The following is a 16371-nucleotide window of genomic DNA, read 5'->3' as shown; positions in this document are numbered from 1 at the left end:
CACTCTTTCTCTTAGCAATTTTTTGTTCCTGATAAATGTCTTCGGGCACAGGAAAGGAAAGGAAAAATAAGCAAATGGGACTACATCAAACTAAAAAGTTTTTGCACAGCAAAGGAAACCATCAACAAAACAACCTATTGAATGGAAGAAGATATTCACAAATGATACACTAGTGAATGATACATTCAGTAAGAAGTTAATATACAAAATTGTAACGACCTCATACAAATAAACACATAAGAAATAAACAATCCAATTAAAAAATAGGCAGCCCTGGATGGTGTTGTTCAATGGTTAGAGTGTCGGCCTGTGGACCAAAGGTGCAGGTTTAATTCCTGGTTAAGGGCATCTACCTGGGTTGCGGGTTTGCTCCCCACCCTTACCCGGGGTATGTGCAGAAGGCAACAAGTCAATGTGTCTATCTCACATTTCTCTCTCTCTCTCTCTCTCTCTCTCTCTCTCTCTCTCTCTCTTTCCCCCGCTTTTTCCCTTCCCACGCCCTCCTTCCCTCTCTCCCACTCTCTGAAAAGCAATGGCAAAAAGATCCTCAGGTGAAAAAAGGAGGGGGTGGGAGAGGAGCGCAGAGGACTGAATAGACACTTCTCAAAAGAGAACACACAGATGGCCAATAGACAGTTGCTCAACATCAATAATCAGAGAGATGCAAATTAAAACCACAATGAGATCTCACCTGACACCTGTCAGAATAATTATCATCAATAAGTCAACAAAGTATTGGCAAGGATGTAGAGAAATGGAAACCCTCATGCACTGTTGAGAATGTAGATTGGTACAGCCACTATGGAAAACATTAAAAATGGAACTACCTGATGACCCAGTGATTCCACTTCTGGGAATCCAAAACTAACTTTGTAACAGTTTGCTATTCTGCTATAGGGCAGAATTTAACATAAGATAGGCATTTCATGAAACCCAATTGTGTGGGTATAGTCACTCGATCATCACATGGTATTCTCATAAGGTCATCTGTCTCTAAAGGTGGCATCCGGTCAGTCACTAAGATGCAATGTTTAGAACTCGGGTTTCCATTAACAAAAAAATGAATAAAATTACATTTTAAACAGAGCTTGACCACCATCAAGGAGATGAAGAAAATGCACAGATAGTGGTAGGAATGAATGATCTAGCCCAGCTGTGGGCAAACTACTGCCCGTGGGCCAGATCCGACCCGTGTGAAATGACTAAAACTAAAAAAAAAAAAAAGACCGTACCCTTTTATGTAATGATGTTTACTTTGAATTTATATAAGTTCACACAAACACTCCATCCATGCTTTTGATCCGGCCCTCCGGTCCAGTTTAAGAACCCATTGTGGCCCTCGAGTCAAAAAGTTTGCCCACCCCTGATCTAGCCACTCATACCAAATGTAAAATGCCTGGCCAAGCTGAGGCCACCATCAACTGAGCATTTGCTCCCACAGAGACCAGGCACTGAGGGAAAACGCTGCCCTCCACTCATCCCTCTAACTCTGCCTTTCTGCCTTCCAAAAATACCCAGGATCCAGACAGTGGCTGCTACCTTCCTTAGATAGGGACAAAGGCCTCAGGGTTTATTCTTTCTAATAAACTATTCATTAACAAAAGGTCAACAAAGTCAAAAGCTTTCAAAGAAAAGTGTCATTTGATTTCCAAAGAACCCCTTCTTTACCTCTTTTCCTATTGCTGCTCAGGCAGAGAGCCTGCTTATTAGCCCACAGGAGCTTCAACCCAGCCAAAGGCAGGGACTCTGAGTTTAAACATAAAATGAGAAAGGAAGAAGCAGAGCTGTGAAGGAAGAAACGGAGAGCGCGCGCTCTCTCTCTCTCTCTCTCTCTCTCTCTCTCCCTCCCTCCCTTCCACTCTCTCTCTAAAATAAAAAAATCAATGGAGAACATATCCTTGGGTAAGGATTAACAAAAATAAAAATAAGAACTTATGGAGCCCTGGCTAGTGTGGCTCGGTTGGGCACTGTCCCATACACCAAAAGGTTGCAGGTTCGATTCCCTGTAAATGCACATGCCCAGGTTTCAGGTACAATCCCTGGTAGTGGGCATGGGGGAGACAGCCGATTGTCCGCTCTCACATCAATGAGTCTCTTTCTCCCACTCCATTCTTCACTCTCTAAATATCAATAAAAATATTTTTAATAGAAGGACTTATGGAGCATCTATTCTAAGTCAGGATACAGGCAAATTTCTTTACCTTCAAATATAAAACATGAAGGAAATCCCTTCAGTCAGCTTTAAAATTTGATAGTATTAAAAAATAAAATAAACACTGGCTCCATGAGTGTCCCTATAATTAACAATGAAAGGAAAATAATAGAAATATTATAACCAACAAATGAGGAATTACAAACAGCCCATAAACCCTTCTCTGTCCCAAGCATGCCTTCCTTCCCCGTGCAGTTGGGGTCACAGAGCCCAGAGGCCCTTAAGAAACTGCTTAAAGGGAAAGAAAAGTCCAACAGCCATTACTCACAGCACTTAACCATTCGTGGGATGAGGCTCCCCTTCTGTTCTGACCTGCCTTTCCAAACCCTCTCCCCATCATGTGAACTCTCCAGCAATTCAAATATCTTGGAATAAGAGGACCAAAGGTCTCTTAATCAACAAGGGCTGAGCTAGAGGAACAAGAGCTTCTGGGGAAAAGTGTTTGAATGCAATTACCAACTTTCATATTAACAAAAGGATGCATTTAATGAAATCTAATTTAAATGATATCTAATATTCTATACTTTATATTCAGTTTAAAAGAATGTAGACAAAGAATATTCCCCAGAACCCTAAAATATAATAAAAACTCATACTAAAAAAATTCAGTAAATTATATTGGCATAATTAGCTATGCATATCTCTCTGATAATGAAGCAAAGTGTGCTTTATCTATTTTTGAGTCATAAAAAAACTTCTTTGTTAAAAAGACAAATGAATTAGCATTAGGATAAACATGCTCCTAACAACCTACAAATCCAACCCAATCAGCTGCCTAGACCATGGCAAATGCATATGCCCTGACCAGGAAGGCACTTAATGGCCAATTAGTAACCTGGGATGGCCATAGGATCAGGAAGAATGGCTAGTCCTACCATACAAGCGGGTACAGAGGGACCTGCTTAGGGAAAGCTTATCTCTCTGCTTCAGTATCAGATGGCAAGGCATTCTCTGTCAGAAGGAGCACCAAAGACTGGACCCCCCACCCCACTCCCTGCCCTCTCCAACCTTGCTGCTCAGGCAGGACATGGTTCTGTTGCTAACAATACTTCCAGTCCCCTAAGTTGACAGGGATGCAGGGTCAAGCATCAGAGGTGCAAATCTCTCTACAGCAGTGGTTCTCAACTTGTGGATCGCAACCCCTTTGGGGGTCGAACGACCCTTTCCCAGGGGTCGCCTAAGACCATCAGAAAACACATATATAATTACATATTGTTTTTGTGATTAATCACTATGCTTTAATTATGTTCAATTTGTAACAATGAAAATACATCCTGCATATCAGATATTTACATGACGATTCATAACAGCCGCAAAATTACAGTTATGAAGTAGCAACAAAAATAATTTTATGGTTGGGGGTCACCACCACATGAGGAACTGTATTAAAGGGTCGCGGCATTAGGACGGTTGAGAACCACTGCTCTACAGTGAGCACAGGCTGGTCAGAGTACACTAACTCAGTATTGCCTCCAGGGACACTGAGAGTCTATACATATCACTCTTCTGCGTGCCTTGCAAATTCAACATCTCAACACGTCAAAAAGTGATCACTTTTCCATTTTATTTTTGTAATTCTCACCCAAGGACATGTTTATTGGTTTTAGAGAGAAGAGAAGGAGAGGGGAAGTGTGTGTGTTGCGGGGGGGCCTGGACATCAATGTGAGAGAGAAACATTGATCAGTTAGTTGCCTTCCCCTATACTTCCCAACTGGGGATTGATCTCACAAACTAGGTATGTGCCCTGATCAGGAATCAAACCCGCAACCTTTTGGTGTAGGGGATGACACTCCAAGCAACTGAACCACACCAGCCAGTATTTTAAGTAGAGGTGTTCAATTAAAAATATTAACCATTAAATCTAAGATTCCATTAATATAAACAACACTGCCTTTATTACCCTAACATGCCACTTTCAGAAACCATTTTGTTTTTTAAAACATAATTCAAAATTCCTAATTCACAGTAAATGTAAATGTAACATTCACATTCCACCTAGGTTGTCAGTCAGTGCTTGGAAACAATTCTCATCAGCAGTGTGGCCTCACTCACTCTGACTCTCATATCTACGTCCATCTAACCCTGGTGAAATTGTGTGTCATCAAGAGCTTTTTCAATCTCATCACTTCTCTGGAAAGGCCTTGACCAAAGTATTACCAAGAAAGATGTTAACAAAGTGAGAACTATAACAACTGTCAGCAGAAATTAGAGTTTTATGCTAGAGTTTTAAAAAATTCTAATTATTTTGAAGTTTACATTTTCATGAAGCTCTATTTCCATAAACAGTGTCATTTAATTCTAAAGAAACCTTTCAAATGGGTATCACCACTGCTACTTCACAGGGGAGGAATCCAAGGCTCACAGGGTTAAAGACATGGGCCCAAGATCATAGAGCTAGTACCAGATTCCAAAGACTCCTGTAACCAACCACAGCCATGCCTAGAACATTTCAGAGCAGAACAAATCCAGAATCTACCCAAAAATCACTAAAGGTGCTTTAACAAGACTACCTTCCCAAAAAAGTGATTTGAATCTGATCTAAATGGCTCATATTCTACCTTAAATGGTCAAAATGAAAAGTAAAAATAATGAATAATATGAGTAACAATGAAAAAGTATTAGAGTCTGCAAAATAATTGTATTTTTTAACCATTTGCCTGCCGTAGCATCTATAGACCAAGTTTAAAATCATTTTTTTCGTGAGAATTTCAACTGAAAATATTTAAGAACACCCGAATTGTAATTGTGCCAGGCATGCACAGCTGTGGGTGAACCTGAGAGGGGGCGGTGAAGGATTTAGAAAAGACAGACAAGAGAATAAAGCTGGGGCTAGGTAGGACGCTGCTTCTCTGATGAAGAGACAGCGCCACAGCCTGCAAGCTGAGTCTTTATTTTATAGCCAGTTTCCAGAAGGCAAAGTAAGGGCGTGGTCAAGATGTTTACAATGTTCTTGTGGGTTTCGAATCTACTCCATTACATGTACCTAATCAAGCTTTGTTTACTTGCTGCACCTCCCCCAGCCTATATCATTTAGCCATGTGGGACCATAGGTTCCGACCATAAGGTCAACCTTACAACTATAGACTTTGGCTATAATTGTGCTGGGAGGGCTTTGCCCTCCAAGCTAGGACTTGCACGTGGCAAGCCACAAGAGGACTGTGCCCTCTCATTAGTCTGAGGCTTGAACCTGTCCAAACACTGTAGCTGCTTTCCACAGTAATATGTTTATTTTTATAATATTCATTGCAAATTGATTTTTTTAATTAAATTCAAAATATCGTGGAGTGTGGGGATGGTTTCCGTTTTGGATGCATGGCAGTTAACTAAATTCTGTCTTTTGATGCCAGGAAAGGTCATGAAGGGTCTACAACCTTGAGCCTGAGCCCCTGCTCTCACACATTAGGGCCACTGCCTATCTGCTGGGCAGTCACAACAGCATCTCATGTTAATACGAACCTTTATCTTTATTCAATTCAAACACTGCAGATTATTAACTGCATATTTATGGTTCACTGCAGTGTTAAATGGCATTAGACACTTTGGACTATTACTGTGGTATGGTCAAAAAGCCAATCCTTCAAATGTCAGAAAAGCCTTCTAAACATTAACATATCCATTGCTCTCAATCCACCCAACCAATTAGGGCAACCCAACAATCTTTCAGCAAAGAGTTGCTATAATTGTTTTCTTTTAATCAGAAATCACCAAATACTTATTAAGAACCTAATTTAAGCAGAATTTTGTTTTTCCTTGTTACAAATTAAGGCCAGTATTATAGTTTCCAAACAAAAGCAGAGCTCAGCCACTAGGCATGGGTCTCTCGTGAACCTAGTCTCTCAATGGCTGACCCGCTGCCTAAGACAACCAACCTGAGTCCACATGCATATCCTAGGAATGCTTCCCAGGCATTCCCAGGGTCAGAAACACCCTCACTGGCCAGGATGGCTTCTAACTGCCAACCACTCTGCAGATTAAGAGGAGACAATTCTAGGCCTACTCTCAGAGACACTGAAGTACCCTTTCCATCAAACCTTGCCCCAATTTCCAAAAAAAAAAAAAAAAAAAAAAATACTTGGCAAGTCAAGGAAAGTACCCAGGTTCGTTTCAAAGTGGCCTGATTCACTGATGGCTGAGATAAAGGATAGGTTCTGTTAGATTAAGAACACCTGCCCGGCTGGCATGCTCAGTGGTTGAGCATCGAACTATGAACCAGAGGTCACGGTTTGATTCCCGGTCAGGGCACATGCCTGGGGGGTTGAGGGCTCAATCCCCTGTGTGGGGTGTGCAGGAGGCAGCCAATCAATGATTCTCTCTCATCATTGATGTTTCTATCTCTCCTTTCCTCTCTGAAATCAATACTTTTTTTTTTTTAAGATTTTTTAAAAGAACACTTGCCAAGAAAGTAGCAGAAAGATTTCCTTCATGTCTGCTAGGAACAACAACACAAAATAGATGATACACTTTTGAACTGTTTGCTTAAAAAACACTAACACCAGCCATGGTATGAAAAACTAAAATGAGCTAAGTGTTTCCTTAGCTCATTTTCCAATTGTTATCAATCTACATATCAAAGGAAATAAAGCATATGCCAATGTGACACATTTCCCAAGGAAGGGGTTTGTTTAGGAGCAACAGATGTTAGGTCGGACCCAAGACCAGAGTCTTGGGGAAGCAGCCGCCCCTCCTCTCAAACTTCCAGGAATACCATGGAGTAGTTACCAAGACTACCCAGAAGGTACTGGCTGCCCAGACACACAGGACACCAGACAAGACCACAACCAGGCCTCACGGCTTCCCCCAGGGCAGAAGCAATAATTCTCAGACTAGGAAAGCTCTTCACTTCGTGCAGTGTTAATGCAAGACGCATAGAGCACAAGACTAACACAGTGAGTTAGCAAGCACAGGGTCCCGGTAGCCTCCAGACTACTTGGAGATGGAATAAGATAAAGGAAGTTGAAAAGAAAACTTCCTTCAGGCCTGGATACCAACCTGTTCAATTTTTCCAAAGAATTCCTCACTGGGACACCGCAGATGCTATTTATTAACTCCACACCGCTCATTACCACTATTCTGAAACACTCTCATCTAAGTGAAGTCCAGAACAAAATTCAAAACACTTAGCAAAAACTCTATCAAGCCCAATAAAACCAACTTGGAGACTAAACCATTATTTTGACACTCCTTTTTACAAACCAATGAAAATAAATACACACACAAGAAAATAAACACACACGAACTGATGAGAGGCAATGCAATAAAATATTTACCGATTCCATAGCTGAAAGTTGATGTTGATAAGGACTGTATATTAAATCCAACAGAGGTGTGTCCAGAGCAGTGCTGTGTATATTCTGAAACAAGAGAATAAAATTAGCGAAAAGTAATAATTTCTACTTCAGTTCTGTTTACAATTTGTCTCTCTCCATTTGAAGAAGCCATTTATTGTATTACTTACTACCTTGCTTCATTTTACTTAACACCAGACAAGCAAAAAGTTTCTAAGATGTCTGATTTAGGGTTACAAAGGGAAAGTAAAGCCCAGGAAAGAGGTTCACACCTGATGATTTATTTTAGGACACTATTCAAATAGAAATCTCTATTCTCAGTAATTTTTCCTGAAAAGCAATACCCAGAAAGGCCAGGCTGAAAAAAGAACACTCAGGTGGGCTTGTCATTCTCCACAGAGATGGGACCTCAGGACTGGGGCTTGGGTGATTCACAGACTTTTCCCTTTACAAGGAGTTTGATAGGAATCTCACAATTATTAAACCTTTGCCAAAGTTATACATTTTGCAAGCTTCCTCTCAAACTCAGAATACATCCAAAATCTCCCTTTGGTTCACAAAACCCCAATGGCCCACCTCTCTCCACCTCCCACAGCCTCCTAATACACTGTTTCCACTCCCACCCCATCCCCCACTCCACTTCCCTGTTCTATATGGCCTCAATCTGGACACTTCCCTCTCAACACTGCCCACATTCTCTCTTCTATTTTTGGTCTGTGTCTGTGCTCACTGGTCCCTCCCAGCAGGACATTCCTGACTACCCTAAATCCAGCACTCAGTCTCTCCCTCAATCTACTTATGGGTCCATTCTCAAAGACAAAGGACCATAATTCAGACCAATGTGCTTCAGATAACTCCAACTCAGAAACGTGATTCAAGCCTCCTACATGCATTTGAGTTGCTCCAAACACAACTAAGGACAAGCAGGAAGATCAGGGCAACCCCAGGAGGGTCTGAAGATTTTGTAAATGTGATTAAGAAATGTTGTCTGGACTGGCTAATGTGACTCAGAGGTTGAGCATCGACCCATGAACCACGACGTCACCAGTTTGATTTCCGGTCAGTGCAGATGCCTGGGTTGTGGGTTAATCCCCACCCCAGTAAGGGGCATCCAGGAGGCAGCGGATCGATGTTTCTATCTTTCTATCCCTCTCCCTTCCTCTCTCTATAATAAATCAATAAAAACTTATTTTTAAAATGTGTTACTATGATTTATTTTAAAAAAATAAATGGTCCTAGCTGGTTTGGCTCTGTGGATAGAGCATTGGCCTGCAGACCAAAGAGTCCCAGGTTCGATTACGGTCAAGGGCATGTACCTCGGTTGCAGGCTCCTCCCCAGCCCAGGCCCTGGTCAGGGCTCGTGCAGGAGGAACCAATCAATGTATTTCTCTCACATCCATATTTCTCTCTCACTTCAACTCTCTCTAAAAATCAATAGAAAAATATCCTCAGGTAAGGGGTTTTTTTTTAATGTTGGGGGTGGGGGGTGTAGGTATCTGAATACTGTGGCAAGCACACCGTGCTGAGGCTCATGGAGCAGAGGCTCCTTCCAAGTCATTCCTTACAGAGGTAGTCCACATGTAAACAATCTCTTTATTAATTACTAAACTACAACCATACCATCCTATATAATCCTATATAATAAAAGGTTAATATGCAAATTGACCAGCCAGTCACTATGACATGCACTGACCACCAGGGGACAGACACTCAGTGCAGGAGCTGCCCCCTGGTGGTCAGTGCACTCCCACAGGGGGAACAGTGCTCAGCCAGAAGCCCGGCTCAGGGCTGGTGAATGCAGCAGAGGTGACGGGAGCTTCTCCCGCCTCCGCAGCAGTGCTAAGGATGTCTGACTGACAGCTCCCGGACTGTGAGAGGGCACAGGCCAGGCTGAGGGAACCCCCAAACCCCTCCAGTGCACAAATTTCGTGCACCAGGCCTCTAGTGTCAACATAATCAAATCTCAAATTCGGCCTGCGGACTGAAAGGTCCCGGGTTCGATTCCGGTCAAGGGCATGTACCTGGGTTGCCGGCACATCCCCAGTAGGAGATGTGCAGGAGGCAGCTGATCGATGTTTCTCTCTCATCGATGTTTCTAACTATCTCTCTCCCTTCCTCTCTGTAAAAAATCAATAAAATATATTTTAAAAAAACAACGGGTCTCAAAGGAATATGCTAAATATATCTGTGTCTTTCAAAAGTACAGGAAACTTAAAATATTTGACTTAATATACACACAGTAAAATGTCAGTGAAAAGCAAATCATCATGAAATATAAAATTCAAAATAATGCTTCCTCTGTGGGTAGGAGGTAGACACCAACTGGGAAGTGGGAAGTGCACCAGGAGTTGCAACAATATTGCTAAAGCAGGATTGGCTGAAACACAGGATATAAAGAACTGGTTTTCATATTTATACCATTATAACCCCTGCAGCTCACATGATATACTAGCTGTAGTCTTCCAAAATTTCAACAGTGACAGAGGCTGCCTGCCCCTCACCCCCTCTAATGCCTTGACAGGGAGTGGAGAGGAAAAGAAAGCCAGGCTGACCCCTGGTCCCTAAATTGAACAACTGGTCCTAATTCCATTTGTGATTAATTGAAATCATTTATTTCTATCATTCACAACTAAGAATTTAATGGTATACAGACAACTAAAAACTTTCTTTTCAATCATCAAATATTTTTACATTAAGATGTAGCAATTTCAACAATTTGAAGGTAAACTGAAAGTTTACTATCAAAAAAGAACAAATGACAAAATATACAATCCTGCAAAATAACTATGAGAAACAGATTTTATTTAGAAGCCTCTCAAATTTCCTATACACAAGAAACCAAATAAATCAAGTAACCACTATAGCCTACACATTTGACACAATAAGAAAGGAAGAAAGAAAGGAAGAAACCATACTACAGTATCATGGGGGGGGTGGGGGGGGGGATTAACTCAAGAAAACTGTATCACCTCCCAGGACAGCTTTGAGATCTTTAACAATAAAAACAAACCAGTATTAATTAAAAAAAAATACCATTCATGCCCATTTTCCATAATCCCATCCTAAAATAAGGCTCTCTTCTATCTCCAAACACATCAAAAGTGCAGAATCAGGCAGGGAAACACACAAACAGGAGACAGGGAGAAGATTCTCCGGACATGGTGCTTTTATGAAGTGGGATTCCCAGGCCCTGCAGTCACAGTGGTTTCCTGACCTTACTGATGTGTGTGTTTTGCAAAAATGGAGTAAGGTTTTTCTGTCTTTCTATTTCTTTATAGGGCTTTTCAAAGCTGACATTAACCTCAAGGACTATTAAAAATGAATATGGAAAAGCAGCTTCCTGTCACAACTCACTTTTAGTGAAAAGCAACATGTCTAAGTTTTTCAATTTTCCAATAAAAACAGTAATGAGCAATAGAGTGTATGATGAATGACCACAACAGGAATACAGCAAATGATATCTACTAATACAACTGAAGAAAACTTGAGGCCCCTTTAATCCATGGTTTCTCAAACTCAGCACCACTGATATTTTTGGCCAGACTATTCCCTGTTGACCTGCCACTTGCAGGTGTTGAGCAGTACCCCAGCCTCTACCTACTAGCTGCCAGGAATGAACCCCCACAATATGACAACCAGAATATCTACAGACACTGTCACATGTCCCCTGGGAGCAAAAGCATCTGGGTAAAGAACCAGTGCTGTAATCCACCTGCTATTTTACAAGTAAGGAAACTGGGCCCAAATTCAGGTAAGGGAGATTTTTAGTTGTATGAGGTCATGGCAGACAATTAAAAGCAAGTTGAAAACAGAATCCAGGTCTTTTAAATCCTGACCTAAAGGTCTTTTCATTCTAAGTGAAAAAAAAAATAGTAATTGATTCACTTATTTCCGGAACATTACAAATTAAAGAGCCTCTAAAATATTTATACCTCTGGACAGAGTAAACTCATTTCTGGGAAGTATGCTAAAGAAATAATCTAAGATTTGTTTTTAAAGCTTCATATAGCATACCTACCAGTTCACATAATGTAGCATACCGGTTCACAACAAAACTACCACCACCACAACTATAATCAAGCTACATTTTCAAACAGAAATGCACTAGACAATTCTTTTTACTTTTAGCTTATAGCTACAGTACTTCAAAACAGCATATTCCCAGACTCGACAGAGTGCAGACTCAGACATAAAGACATGAACAGTGAGTGTCTAATACAGCTGGCAGGTGACCACTGAGAGAAGGAGGAGCTAGTCAACTGATGGAATAATTTACCCATCCATGTCTGGGAGGGAGGCCAGCATGGATGCAAAACCTCACCAACAATCCATCTAAAGCAACAGAGATGTTTCCACCAATGGGAATGGCAATATGGACAAAATGATAATCGTAAGTGCTGGCCCTTGGCAGAAAAAAGAGAAAATAATTGTTTTGAAACATTAATTTTCTATTTCTTGCTTGCTTTATCCTGTAGTGAAAAAGAAGAACCACTGAATCAGCCAGGGCAGGAAATATCTAACAACTAGAGGCCTGAAATTCATGCAAGGGGCTTGGTCCTCACAGCCCTGGCACCCAGCTTCGTCCGGACAGTCGTCCAGACATCATTCAGCTGTTCAGCCATCCGGCCTAATTAGCATATTATGCTTTTATTATTATAGATAGTAGTGGTTATCCCTGAATAATGAAGCAATGCAAGATTTTAAATTTATCTTTCTCGCCCTAGCTAGTTTGGCTCCGTGGATAGATCATTGGCCTGCGGACTGAAGGGTCGCGGGTTCAAGTCCAGTCAAGGGCATATGACCGTGTTGCAGGCTCAATCACCAAGAGGCGTGCAGGAGGCAACCGATCAATGATTCTCATCATTGATGTTTCATAAGTTTTTATATATATATACACACATATATATACATACACACACACACACACACACACTAGAGGCCCGATGCACATAGGGTCCCTAAGCCTGGCAGGCGATCAGGGCCGATCTGTGAGGCGACTGGCAGGGACCCCCGCTGGCACCCGCCTTGGCTGGCCTGGTGCCTGCAGGCTGGGGGCAGTTCCTGCGTTAAGCATCTGCGCGTCATAGCGACCAGTCGTTCCACCAGTCATTCTTCCATTCAGTTGATTTGCATATTAGTCTTTTATTATATAGGATATATAAAGTGTATTTTTTTCTATTGATATCAGAGAGGAAGGGAGAGGGAGAGATAGAAACATCAATGATGAGAGGAAATCATTGATTGGCTGCCTCCTGCACATTCCGCACTAGGGATCGAGTCCAAAACCCAGGCATATGCCCTGACCAGGAATCAAACCATGACCTCAACCACTGAGCCCGCTGGCCAGGCAAGATGAGTATTTTTTTTAAACCTATCTTTTTTTTTTAAATATATTTTATTGATTTTTTACAGAGAGGAAGGGAGAGGGATAGAGGGTTAGAAACATCGATGAGAGAGAAACATCGATCAGCTGCCTCCTACACGGCCTCCACTGGGGATGTGCCCACAACCAAGGTACATTCCCTTGACCAGAATCTAACCTGGGACCTTTCAGTCCGCAGGCCGACGCTCTATCCACTGAGCCAAACCGGTTCTGGCATTAAACCTATCTTGATATACTTCCAATCTACACCAAAAAAATATCATGGTGTTTCAATTGGCTTACAAACCATTCTTTTGAATAAACAATTTTCACTCTGGATTTTAAAGTACTGAACATTACTCGACCCTCCCTACTTTCCCTCCCTTTACTACCTTTCCAAAAGCCTTTAATGCCTAGGAATTCCCTTAGCCCACAGGTCTTAAAACACTATTAGCCAAAAAACCACCTTTTTCAATCACAATCTTATATAGAGCTAAAATTCTCATTCATAGAAACTAGGCTGAATGGGTTAAGTTCTCATTCAAATCACTGACTGACTATGGGGCCCAGGGCAGGGGAGGCACTCTAAATACACTGTTTGGCAAAACCACCACAATTACACCAGGGTGGTGGCCACACCCAAGGAGCTACAGGACTGGAGACAATTTTGTCTCCCTACCCACCCCCTACTTCCCAATGTGCTCAGGGCGGGGTTTTAAGAAACTAGTGCAGAACTATGGCTTTTCCTGATAAGTAAAAACTTTTTTAGTAAGTTCAAATACATGCACAGAGACAGGCTAAGTCCAGTGGAAGTGCCAACACTCAACAGCAGAGCACCTACTGCCTTCTGGATACCAGACTGAGCTATTTGAGATAGCCATTTTTGTAGATCCAATACGCAGCACAATATTCACAGCTCGGCTGGTGTGGCTCAGTGCTTGAGCATCCACCTATGAACCAAAGGACATGGTTTCATTTCCAGTCAGGACACATGCCTCAACTGCGGGCTCAATCCCCAGTGGGGGGCATCAAGGAGGCAGCCAATCAATGATTCTTTCTCATCATTGGCATTTCTATCTCCCTCTCCCTTGCTCTCTGAAATCAATAAAAATATGTATTTTTTAAAAAGAATATTCATAGCAGTTTCCACACACACCATGGAACAGTGATCAGCAACAAAAAGGAAGGCAGTATTGATATGGCAATATCTCAAATGGATATCAAAGGATTAAGCGGACCATACAAAGCTAACACCAAAAAGTTACGCTTACATTTATTCCACTTATATGACATTCTCACATGACAACATTTTAGAAATGAAGGACAAACTGGTGGTTGTCAGGTTAGGTACAAGGGTAAGGAGATGAGCCAGAAGCAACAGGAGGCCTGGCCAAGTGGCTAGGCTAGTTGAATTATCATCCCATACACCAAAAGGTGGCTGGCTCGATTCCCAGTCAGGGCACACACCTAGATTGCAGGTTCTATCTCCAGTCAGAGAGCAGGCAAAAGGCAACCAATCAATGTTTCTCTCTCTCATTGATGTTTCTCTCTCTTTCATTCTCTCTCTCTCTGTCACACACACACACACACACACACATCCTCAGGTGAGGATTAAAAAAGGGGGAAAAAGCAACGGGAGTGGTACTCATGGTGATGATGGAATAAGGGGCCTGGATATGTGATAAAACCACACACACACACAGCATAAGTGAAACTGGGGCAATAAAATATGACTCGCTGTCCATATCCTGATTGTGATGTTTACTACAGTTCTGCAAAATGTTACCACTGGAAGAAAACAGGCAAAGTAGACAAAGGCTCTCTCTGTATTATTTCTTACAATTATGTGAATCTACAATAATCTCAATTTTTAAAAGGGTCTAATATTAGCAACTTCATACGGTATTCATTTTATCATCACAATACCATAAGCTAGATATATTTATTATCCCCACTTTACAGATGAGAAATCTGAAACTTAGCCAAGGTCCCACTTTAAATGGTGTGGCCAGGATTCAAATCCAGTCTGGCTGGCTTCAGAGCCTACACTCACAACCACTCTTTCTCTCTTGAAACTGAAAATGTAAAATACGACCAGACATACTGTTCTCAGTACAGCTTTGAAAATCTCTTTAAGCCCAGCTGGTGTGGCTCAGTGGATGAGCTTCAACCAACGACTATCATATCGATTCCCAGGGCACATGCCCAGGTAGCAGGCTAGATCCCCAGTAGGGGGTGTGCAGGAGGCAGCCGATCCATGCTTCTCTATCATTGATCTTTCTATCTCTCTACCCTTCTCCCTTCCTCTCTAAAATCAATAAAAACATGTATTTTTTAAAAATCTCCTTAAAATGTAACCTTAGAGGACTTCAGTGGACACTGTTTAAAGACCAATAATCTTGCCTCAACTGAATCACAGAAAAACTACAACAGACTAAATTCTATCTGCACACGAGCCATAAAACATTCCTCTCCTGACAGTGTCCAGAGCCCATAATTCAAGAGTCTCACTCTGCTGTGGGAGTGGAGTGGGTACCACCTGTCATCTTTAGTCATGACTATTATCCTGACCTTGATCAACTTCCAAGTAAACAAAAGTTGTGAGGGTGTGTTTTGTTTTGGGTGTGTATGTGTTGTTGTTGGGTCTGTGTGTTTTGGGCGGGGGGGGGGGGGGGGGGGCGAGCACGGCAGCTAATCAAAAGTTCTCTCTATGTATTTGTATTTTGGTGTCAGACAGGTACTATCTGTTAAGTTTTCTTCATTTGATTTGAATGAACAAGAAGGCTCAAGGGAATAAAGCAACCAAGCAAACTTTAACAATAATATGAGGTAGGAAAGAAGCTGGAGGGAAAACAAATGCTCCTCATACAGCTTCTTTCTTCAATTCAAATGCTTCTTTTTCACTTCAGGACAAAGCAAAAAAGAAACAGAATATTAATGTTTCAAGACAATTCTCTTAATACACAGAAGTGGGGAACCTCTTTCTTGCCAAGGGCCATTTAGATATTTACAACATTATTCACTTAATGTAAATTTATATTGCTATGAAAAAAGCTCCTAGATTTATTGAATTTCGAGTCTTAACTGTGATTGTCTTGTCAGGGACACCAAATGATTTATCTGGCCTTATACAGCCCACAGGCCAGATGTTCCCCATCCCTGCCTTAACAGAAGAAAGTGCAAAGTGAACAGATGCAGAATGAACACAGAGAGGGAATGATGTGGCACAACCGCCCCTGCTTTCTCAGACAATTATGCTGAGAGTAATCAAACACCGAAAGCGCTTTGGCCAGTGTGGCTCATTGATCAGAGTATGGGTCACAGGTTCAATTGCTGATCAAGGGCACATACCTTGAGTTGCAGGTATGATCCCCGGCACCACGTGTGGGGAGGTAACCAATTGATGTCTCTCTCTCACATAGATTTTTCTCTCTATCTCCTTCCTCCCTCTTTCCATTACTCTCTCTCTCCCTCTCTTTCAATCCCCTTGCCTTCCTTCCTTCCACTCTCTC

The 16371-nt window shown here is 41.8% G+C and overlaps 1 protein-coding gene across 6 annotated transcripts in view; it reads right to left on the bottom strand.

Moving 5' to 3' along the window:
* The window catches only part of ANKRD11 (ankyrin repeat domain 11), a 220659-nt gene that overhangs the window by 169395 nt on the left and 34893 nt on the right, over positions 1-16371 (bottom strand). For all 6 annotated transcript variants that reach the window (XM_015562954.1, XM_006762181.2, XM_006762179.2 and 3 more), the window contains exon 2: positions 7480-7563. The gene's annotated coding sequence lies outside the window, so the exon portion shown is untranslated. The remainder of the gene's footprint in view (positions 1-7479; positions 7564-16371) is intronic.

This window comes from Myotis davidii, unplaced genomic scaffold (genome assembly GCF_000327345.1).
Source record: "Myotis davidii unplaced genomic scaffold, ASM32734v1 scaffold77, whole genome shotgun sequence".
Taxonomy (NCBI): domain Eukaryota; kingdom Metazoa; phylum Chordata; class Mammalia; order Chiroptera; family Vespertilionidae; genus Myotis; species Myotis davidii.
Note: the sequence above shows the minus strand (reverse complement) of the source record. Positions and strands in the feature narration are given on the sequence as shown.